The sequence below is a fragment of the Montipora foliosa genome, chromosome 11, assembly GCF_036669935.1.
Source record: "Montipora foliosa isolate CH-2021 chromosome 11, ASM3666993v2, whole genome shotgun sequence".
Lineage (NCBI taxonomy): Eukaryota > Metazoa > Cnidaria > Anthozoa > Scleractinia > Acroporidae > Montipora > Montipora foliosa.
The window spans coordinates 14,435,145-14,445,144 of NC_090879.1; the positions used below are offsets into that span (position 1 = coordinate 14,435,145).

The 10,000-nt window shown below is 40.0% G+C and overlaps 1 protein-coding gene across 1 annotated transcript in view; it reads right to left on the bottom strand.

Annotated features, from left to right (window-relative positions):
* Positions 1-564: 564 nt before the first annotated feature.
* LOC137974795 (adenosine 3'-phospho 5'-phosphosulfate transporter 2-like) overlaps positions 565-10,000 on the bottom strand; it is a 32,693-nt gene continuing 23,257 nt past the window's right edge. Inside the window, exon 11 of the mRNA XM_068821776.1 lies at positions 565-616. The gene's annotated coding sequence lies outside the window, so the exon portion shown is untranslated. The remainder of the gene's footprint in view (positions 617-10,000) is intronic.

Consider the following 10,000-nt stretch of genomic DNA (forward strand, 5'->3'; position numbering starts at 1 on the left):
GAAACCAACTTAATTGCAGCTTCAGGAAAGCATGCAACTTGTTCTCATATTTATCCACATCATACGAGATCAGTTCAGAGTTATCTGATTTCACTCAAAGGACTTCAGTCATGCGAAACATTGAAAAAGTAGGAAAAATAAGTCAATCAGAATTAACCTCAGAAGGTACTAACATGTTCCGAATGCTAACTTTCCTCAAAGTGTTCTGCAACGGAACTAACAGTGGAAAAAATCTTGACAGCACAACTTGTTCCTTTATCTTGTGATACCGCTTGTCTATGAGCGAGCGATAGACATGGCGCCTGGCCCTCCTTCAGCCACTTCTTGAGCGGATTGCACCAACATACAAAGGGGACAACAGCAAGTTGCGATGATATCATTGATGAGCGTACCCTCGATTCCCTTCTGCTCGCGAATCTTCGATCGGATCTGCGCCATGAAGAAAATATTCGCTAAGGGTACGAATGTGGCCAGCCCGCATAATACACAGCTGTCTCCCACAGCTTCAGCGTTCTTGCCCGCAGTGTAGCACCCGCAGAAATGCGTAACTAGGCAAGTGCCACAGTCGTCAAAACAACCAAACAATCCATGAGACCAGTCTTTCGCCATATTAGATCTGAAAGCAAATGGAGAAATCAAGGCGACGAAAGGAATTTCAAAGTTTACACAGAGAAAGACAGGCGTTCACCGTACGACAACGACAGCGCCCACTTCACACGTTTACGTCACTAAAAGAATGATTGACACCGTTATTCATTGTTATTATACATTCAACTCTTTAACTCTTTTGCGATTGGCCGAAAGTCTACAGTGAAATTTCGAAATCAGCGCCTGTGACGTCATAACTGCAGATTATACAGTTATCATGTCAAGGTCACGGGTAGCTGCAAGAGGGTTAAATAAACTGATCAATCAATCAATCTCCCCATGGAACTCTCGGGAAAGTTTCGCTTTGACGTCATTTGAAATGCAGTGACGAGATTGGCCAATCAAACTGTTTACTACCCATATAAGGAGTTTGCTTGGCAGGAAAAAGGAGACGCTTTGTTTTAATCTTGCCAAACATTGGTCCGTGAAACAAATTGCGAACACTTTTTTCATGGTTGTAGAAAAGTCGCTCTATAAGGCCTTAGAGCAACTTGAGCAAAGAGGGTCTTGTATCGCTTTTAGTGGTTGTTTTGACAAACCGTTTTCTATTCCCTATCAACCAAGGCGGACATTTCGCTGTTTTTTTCTTTTTAGTTACGTTTAGTTACGTTTAACATTTACAGCAAAAACGAAAAACTGATCAACGCTTGGGTTATCCAACAGAGAAACAAGTATACAACCTTTTTACACAAACAGAAGAGGACACCACTCATGGAAATGGTTTAATGTAATAATCTAATTTGTAGGTAAATATTCATTAGTTTGTATAATCAATTAGCCAGTATCAAAAATATCATAATACTCTTTGTTTGTTCCTCCAAAATTTTGCACAAGTACGAGTTTAGCTCATTCTCGTAGTCTTACTAGTAGTCGAAAAATAAGGTTAAGTATACATCAACAAAGAGTACTAAAATAATTTGGCGCCTTTTAGTGGGCGCTTTCACGTTCAGCAAAAACGTTTATCAAGCGCTACGAGAACATGTTAAAAAATGTCGCTTCGAGATGTTCAAGAGCTACTTCTCTTAGGCCTGTTAGATGGCCTTTATCAATCACGAAGAAGTCCGTTTGCTTTTTGGGGTACGTCACGTTACCTTGTGGTATGGTAGTTTTAAAGAAATTTTATGACTAGTCAATTTTCAGGTAGAAAAGCTTGAACAAGTGTGAGTTTATTTTGCGTTTAGTTAAGAGTTAATCTATTGAGATTAAAACTGCTTAGCTCACTGATGGCACCTTGTAAAAGAAGTAACTTACACATGAACGAATCTCGATCACGAGTCGGTTTTCAAACTTTTTATTCGGTTTCAAACCGAAAAGCTTGTGAAAAAAGCTGCGCCTACCAAAGCAAAAGTAAATAAAAGCTAACGATTAATGATTAGTCTGTCAAGATGAATCTGCTGAAACAAATTGGCTGTGGTAAAAAAAATTAAGTATTTTCCTTCCTTCGTTTGTTTACTTCATAGCGAGCGCGAACACGGGCTGCAGTTCTGAAAAGCAAATATAACGGTGCCCATAATCCGAGCCCATATCTTATTTTCACCACAAAACTTGAATGAATTTATGTAACATATATGCAAATGTCCTACGGTGGCCTAGAAGGGCACACCTAATATAAATCACTCAAACCGAATTCGAATCACTCACACCGAATTCAAATCACTCATACCGAATTCGAATCACTTACACCGAATTCGAATCACTCACACCGAATTCATAATACCCACACCGTATTCATAATCACTCAAACCGAATATAAATCACTCACACCGTATTCACTACTACGATAACTGGCGCTACTATAAGCGACATGAAGCACTATCAAAAACCCATATTCGAAAAGAATCATCAGCAGATCCTTCTTGACGTGGGAACGAATAATCTTCGAGATCAGGAGCCAAATATGGTCGGTGTGAAACAATCCTGGATCTGGTGTTGGGAAACATACCGCGTTACGTAACGCAACACAACGTACTCTTTAATAATAACTTTATTATACACAGACTCTTAACTCAGCCGGTATTTGTATTTAAAGATGTTAGAAACCTTGATCGCCTGTATTTCAATTTTAAAGAGATAAGGATGTATTTTGACAACTTAATTGCTTTCAGTTAATTGCTTTTGAACGTAACGTGCGCCATGTGTTTTTAGGAGATAAGAATATGACATGTACTTATCATATGCGAATAATAGATATCTTAGACCTTTAAATGCCAAAACAGGAAAGAATTGTTGTTGGTTGGAATGTATGTACGGTGTGAGCGAACGTTGATTATTGTTGGGAATAAAACAAGGATATACAGTCCAAGTTTCGATTGTTTGATTTTGAGTGTGGATATTCCCGAAAATCTGGCAAGGTCAGTGGAAAGCGAAACAAATACCAAGATGATATTGTCAGAACTGGACACAAGATCAGAAAATGTTCCTTATGATTTGGTGAAAACTGTAAGCAAGACGCTGGAGAAATATTGCAACAAGAACCCTGGAAACTCGTGCGGCACTTGAACGTAACGAAAGATGGCCCAAAGAAGAGTGGATTTCACTTATATGCTAGAAGTAACAACCTTTCGTTCAACAGTTTCCCGAATTGCTCAAATCCTCATCACTTGATTTGATTTGCGTTGAACCAACATTTTAGGTGATTTTACCTATAATGTCTCGGACCTTATTTGAGATTGTATTCTCCACTTGCACAAATCCTATAATACACCTCCTTTACCCCCCTTCCCCCCCCCCCCCCCCCATATTTTGCATTGTTTGCAATTTCTCTTGGGACATCAAGGGAAATCAAAAACAATGCCAGATGGTTTCCAGATCGTAGACCTCACATTTTTGGACAAGGGTCTCAAAAGCGTTGGTGGTTTCAATTCCAGACCCATAGGAGTTCAATACCAGGTTCCCACTAAAAATAACTTAGCCTTCGGTGCTATCACCTTACAAGCAACCTATTCGAGATTGGCATGCTCTCATAATTTATCGTATTTCTAAGGTAAAATATGCAACCCCACCACCATTTCTGTTGCGGTCGTTTCTTTCAAGAGAGTAGCCAGGTGTGCTTAGCTCTTAACTAGACACAGTCATCGACCAGAGTTTCATTCACCGCCAGAATATTGGTATCTTCGGATGCCAAATATCACCTCAATTAATCATCATGCTTAAGTAAAGTCAAGTCTCTGTTACGAGCCTAGAAAGGCCCATCAGGCCGGCGTTTATCTCCGGTTTCTTAAGTAGACTGGCTATAATATTTACGGCGGTCATCTTAAAACCCCTAATGTTAGAAAAGCCAAGAGTGGGAGAATCAGAGATTTGATTTTCCTCCATTTTCCGTGACGGGATCACCGGTAACATTTCTATCATAATAATAATAATAGATTGTACAGTTTCTGTAGGACCCTGGCTGGGATGAAATTGATTGAGACCGTTAGCATTTGCTGCAAGCAGAATTGTCAAATGTTCATGAAGATCGAGGAAAGGAAAGGAAAGGAAAGGAACTTCATTTAAGTACCAAAGTGTTCTAGCGGTGGAGCACTAATTGGGGACACTGTAAACTGAAATCAACAAATTAACGCAATTCGGTGTGAGTGATTAATTATATTCGGTGTGCACTTCTGGGCCACCGCAAGTGTCTGTATCAACCTTCTAAAGCGCATTTAAAACCGCAAAGTAAATTAAATCGACTTTACGGTCGGTGGTCCAACTCGTTTTCCCACTTCGACATTCCACTTCAAACTGACTCGTCGTACTACGAGTTTGAGACAAAAGGTATACAGCAAAGAAAACATCATTTTAATTGTGAAATCTACACAACTTGTATGTATGTATCGCCCCTAGTCATGAACTCCAGCTTAAATTGTCTAGATAAGTGTGTTAATCACTTCTCTCTTTCGTCTAAAGATTTTTCTTCTTGAAACTGTACAAAATGAGGGGTGGTCCACAGGGGTAGTCCATGGACCGAGTCCATGAAGGGGTCCATTGACCGGGTCGACAGGGGTGGTCCATGTTTTGTATACGTCCCTTGGGCTTTTTGCGACTTTGAGTTTTCAAGATCACAACTAATTAATATTCATGAAAAAATTGGGACCAGACAAAAAAGTCCGGATAATCGAGGTTTTGTCATACTCGTTCCCAGATAGACTCCTTCTCGTATCTCGTGCCCAAGCCATGCGTGCAGTTTAGGTCGTATTTGAATTCTTTTGTCTTAAGCACAGCTGAAGATTACTTTGAAAATATTTGGAGAAAAGTGAAATTTCTGCCAGCTTTTTCTTCCATGTAAGTAGCCAGGTATCCTTTTTTTCTTTATTTTACACTATAATTTTGCTTCAGTAATCATATTATACTCCTGGTAAGTGTTATTTCCATTTTTGCTTGATTGGCTTTGCAGTTTTGGTGGCGTTAGTCTGTCCTTGGTTTTGGTGCTTTTTTTTTTTCTGCTGAGTTTCCGCTTGTTCTTTTCTTTTTCCTTTCTTGACTCGGCACAAGGGGTTCGGGTGGAGGTCCGGCGCTGGACTAGAAACCCCCTTGCTCGGTTGCGCTCTACCCCTGAAGATTCGCAGCCATTTATGAGCCTAATTATGGTGTCGCAGTCAGCTTTTCCTTGCCTTCGGGTTGTTTTGATTTGCCTCATTTAATTGTTTCATTTTGCATGGGATTTCTTTGGGTTTTGGAGTTGCCCTTTCCTGTTTTTCTTAAGAACGAAGGTTTCTTGTAGTGATTTTTGCTTATTTATTATTCTTATTTTTTGAGAAAGAATAATTTTCATGTTCAAATATTTGCTTATCCCTCTTGCTTGATTTAGTTTCTTGTACATGTACCATCTGGCTGTTTTCTGAAATTAAAGTTTTTATTTTCGCACAGAGTTTGGATTGTTTTGTTTTGCTAACTCCACTGTTGAGAGTTTGCTTTGTGAATTTCGCTTACTCATTTTACAGACTGACTTTTGGGTATGATTTTCCCTCAACTCACCATCCACACACACAATATTTTCCCCCCACTTACCCGCTTTACTAGAGATTATTATTTCATTAGTGGAGAGAAACCGCTTCATGTAGGGGGATTCTTGCTGCAGCACCATAATTATGCCACAAAGGTTGCTAGTCTACTGCTGTTTTTATTTTTTTACTTTAAACAATTACCAGACGGCGTCATATGTGGGTTGCGTTTGTTTGTTCTCTACTCTGCACTGAGAGGTTTTTCTCCGGGTGCTCTCCTCAAAAACCAACATTTGACTTGATTTGTACTAATTGTTAATTTCAGTTTACAGTGTCACCAATTAGTGCTCCAGCGGTAGAACGATTACAACCTTATAAAGTTCCTTTCCTTTCCTTTTCCTTTTTTGCAACTGAGTTGATACCGTTAATTGGCCACCGCAAAGAAATTTGAAAGCCGACGTTTCGAGCGGTAGCCCTTCGTCAGACGCTTTTCGCTCTGACGAACGTCAGCTTGCAAAGTTCTTTTCGGTGGCCAATTAACCGAATCAACTCATTTGGTAACTCATTTCTGTGTTTTATACTTCCACACCGACGCAGCAACGTAGTTTCGTTAGAAAGTAAACCTCTTTATCCAGTATCAAATTGTAGTCTCACTGGATTTGCTTATCATGGCTAAGACCTATCGAACTAACAATCTATCGAAAACATTTAAACTTCCTTTATAAAACCAATTAATGATTCATGATAGGAAAACGAAAGAAATGTTTTATGAATCAATATCTGTATGTCTGATACAAATTTCTCTTCATTTACATAAACGTTTCTTTCGATTTTCCGTGTTAAATTGCCTTGAATACCTGGAAGCACTTAAATGCTGGGTTTTTAAGGGAGCGTTCACAAAAACTTGTTGGGAGATTGATGAGAAATTGGGGGGTCCCCCAAAATAATTAGCGGTAAAGGAGGGTGTTGAAAAACGTAAACACTCACAAGGGGGGTACCTTAAATAATGAAAACAGGAATTGTCATTAGCCACTGTAGACGCAAGTAAACAAAATATAATATTCGAGAGTGTAATTAACAAAGTGATGTCAGTTTTTCATGCGTCTGTCCTGTTATTCATCATGAATTGCGTCATAACATTGTCAAATTAGCTGTGGATCCACGAGGCGATAGCCTCAATAACAGGACAGACGCATGAAAAACTGACATCAATTTGTTTTTGAGAAAAACAAAAAGGCAGAGGGGTCAAAATTAAGTCAAAACACGAGAAGAAAGCGAGACAAAAATGCGAGAAACTTCAATCTGACGCGAGCAATATCGCGTCCTTATCGCATAAATTATGAATGTATGTGTCTGTCCGCTTATTGACAATAAATATTAGCCAATACGCGCACGAAAAGTTTTGCAGTCATTGTAAAAAATGGGTTTGACAGGCCGACCTGACTCCTTTGTGCGTAGCCTCCCACGCAGACACTCAGGGAATCGTCACGCGTTCCTCCCCCACGAGCGTCTGCCGTGGGAACAAGCCGGAATCTACGTGGACCAATCACAACGGACTTATAGATTCTGGAAATGCACTTTAGACCCTGAGAAAACTGCAAGAAGACGGGCTTCGAGTGCTGGGCATTTAAAATCGATGACTTAAATTCTCATCAAAGAGAAACTGCAGCGTATAAATTTCATGCTTTGGCTTCGATGTTTGCGGCTCTTCCTAGAATGAGTACGGTAGAATTCGTATGGTTGAAACATTTTGCTCCCGTGCGATTCAAACATATTTGTGCCGTTCGCTTGAGATTGATATGATATTTACATTTATTTCCGCGCTATTTCAGTGGAGTCGTTTCTTTTGAATAACCCCATTTCTTGTCGTCCTTCGGTTGAACTGAGTTAAGGTTTGCTTTATTTTTCAAATCTAAGAAACAATGAGTACGAACGATCGGTTCGCAACAGAAAAACATCAACGATCATCGCCAAAAGCAGCCTGAAAATTTCAAGCTTAAACGTAATGGATTTCTTTCAAGCTATCTATTCGCTACTGTCCTAGTTGCGTTCATTGCACTTGAAGGTAATGGTTCTCGTGCAGTTCAAATCAACTACGCAGTTCAAATACACTCGCACTGCTTTAATATTTGTATTCGTATTTATATATTTTCCACGGCGTTTTCAATTTTACTAGTATATGAAACGACACCGAGTTTGATCGTAGCACGAGTCAAGTTCGAGCCCGAGTCAAGTTCGAGTCACGAGTCAAGTTCGAGTCAAGTTAAATTTTCCTTTTTTTTTTAGTAGTTTTGTTTTTAATTGCTGTGTGAAAATAATGTACCAGAGGTAATTAAGCCTAATTAGGTCTTTTTAGGGCTAATTAGGCCTAAAATTAGCTTTAATGAATGTTTAGGGTACTTTTCTTTAGGCCTAATTAGCCCTAAAAAGACCTAATTAGGCCTAATTACCTCTGGTACATTATTTTCACACAGCAATTAAAAACAAAACTACTAAAAAAAAAAGGAAAATTTAACTTGACTCGAACTTGACTCGTGACTCGAACTTGACTCGGGCTCGAACTTGACTCGTGCTACGATCAAACTCAAACGACACCATACCCTTGCTAAGTACTCACATTTTGACTCGCGAGAGTGCAAATGCATACCCCACCGACTGAAACAAAATTAATGTTTCTGACGAATATTTTGGAAAGGCTTTGGGTGCTTACCATTTAGCCAAATAATCCGGATGGAATGATCGTTGCATAAAGGTAAGCGATTTTCCGTTTTTCATGACCAACCGGATGAGAATGGCGCTTACCACTTACTACCCGACATTCCATTCCGCATACTAATTTACCCGATCTTGTGAGAAAGGGCCTGGAAACGGAACGATTCTCGCAAATGGTAAGGGTATTTCCCGAATTCCATTCCGAACGGAAAAAAAGGACTAACGGTACCTCTGGAAGTTTTCCACAATTTCCGAAAGCATTTTCGGTTAGCCCGAGAAACGGCCTCGGAAAGGGAGCGCGTAGGGTCTTGTTCAGCCATCACCGGACTCGCCTCGGAAGAAAAGAACTCCCACTGTTTTAACGCGCTATTTGCAAATAATAAATTTACACTAGGCGAGATGAAACTTCATTATTTATAAATAATAGATGTACCCTCCGGGTCAACTAATAGATTTACACCCCAGGTCATCTTCATTGTTTCATTCACAAATTTGATCTATATAATTTGTTTACAAACGTCGCCCCATACGCTTGGGAGGAAAAGTCACCATCAGACACCCTTCCCCCCCCCCCCTCCCCCATGGAAGGCGTTTTTTTTGTAATGTCAAGAAGGGCCCTGTCGGAATCTGGAATTTCTGCTCCAGTAGAGGGGGTCGGAATCAGGAGTCTTTGTTCTATTAAAAATCGGGCCTGTTGGAATCAAGCTTCAGAGCAGAAGGGGCCCGTCGGAATCTGATTTCAGAGGAAAAGGAATCTGTCGGAAAAATGCCTTCGACCGTTGATAACAAAACGATCCTTACTGGGGTAGCAGACCGTCGTTTGTCAACCGCAAATTTCTTTATTTTCCTGAGTCTCCCGATACGACTGCATTGTCTCAGTCGTCCAGTCACAGTCACGCCTCCTTCGTGTTGACAAACTTAACAAGGAAATTTCCTGCGTCTGAGCATTTGACCGGTTGCCGTGGTTGATTTTAATGCTTATGTCGACGTTCGTTTTCTCTTGCATAAGCTGCTTATGCTTGTGCTTGTGAAAACCAGGCTTGAATGTTGTCAGTGGGAGTTATCAGCCAATATTGTCACTCAACACAAATGTCACGCTAGGAATCGTCTAGTGAAATGACTGTCACGACCCACAACCCACGACTGGGTACCCACGACCAACGTCCATTAGCCGCTCCCCCTTTAGAACGAATGACGCTTCAACACAGTATCACGTAACAGCAATGTTATGGTACCATATGAAACACCGATTATTTCCAATCAAGATGTTGTCATTATTGTGATGTAATAAGTTAACTTGGCAACGGGAAAGCTTAGCAAAAACACCCTATATCTTGGATGTTGTTTATATTTCAAAAACCATCTCGGTGACCCTCCTTTTTTTTCGCTGAAAGGTGATTAGAAGGGCAAGATGAAACTTTCTGCAAAGTTTAAAAAAATTACTTCTGTACTGCAGAATCAGAGCCACCTTAAAAAAAATCACAGAATTAAGGTGACTTTGAATCCACTGTATAGATGTTTTTTTAATTTTTATCCCCCCCCCCCCCCCCCACCAATTTCAAGCAAAAAATGAGAATTCTAAATAAAATAAAATAAAAATAATCAAAAAACCCCAAAAACATAAAAAAAGAAAACTAAGCATTAAGACAAACAGAGTTAAGGCCGGGAATATACGTAAGGCTGGGATATATGTCTTAATTATACGTAAAGTGGGCTTG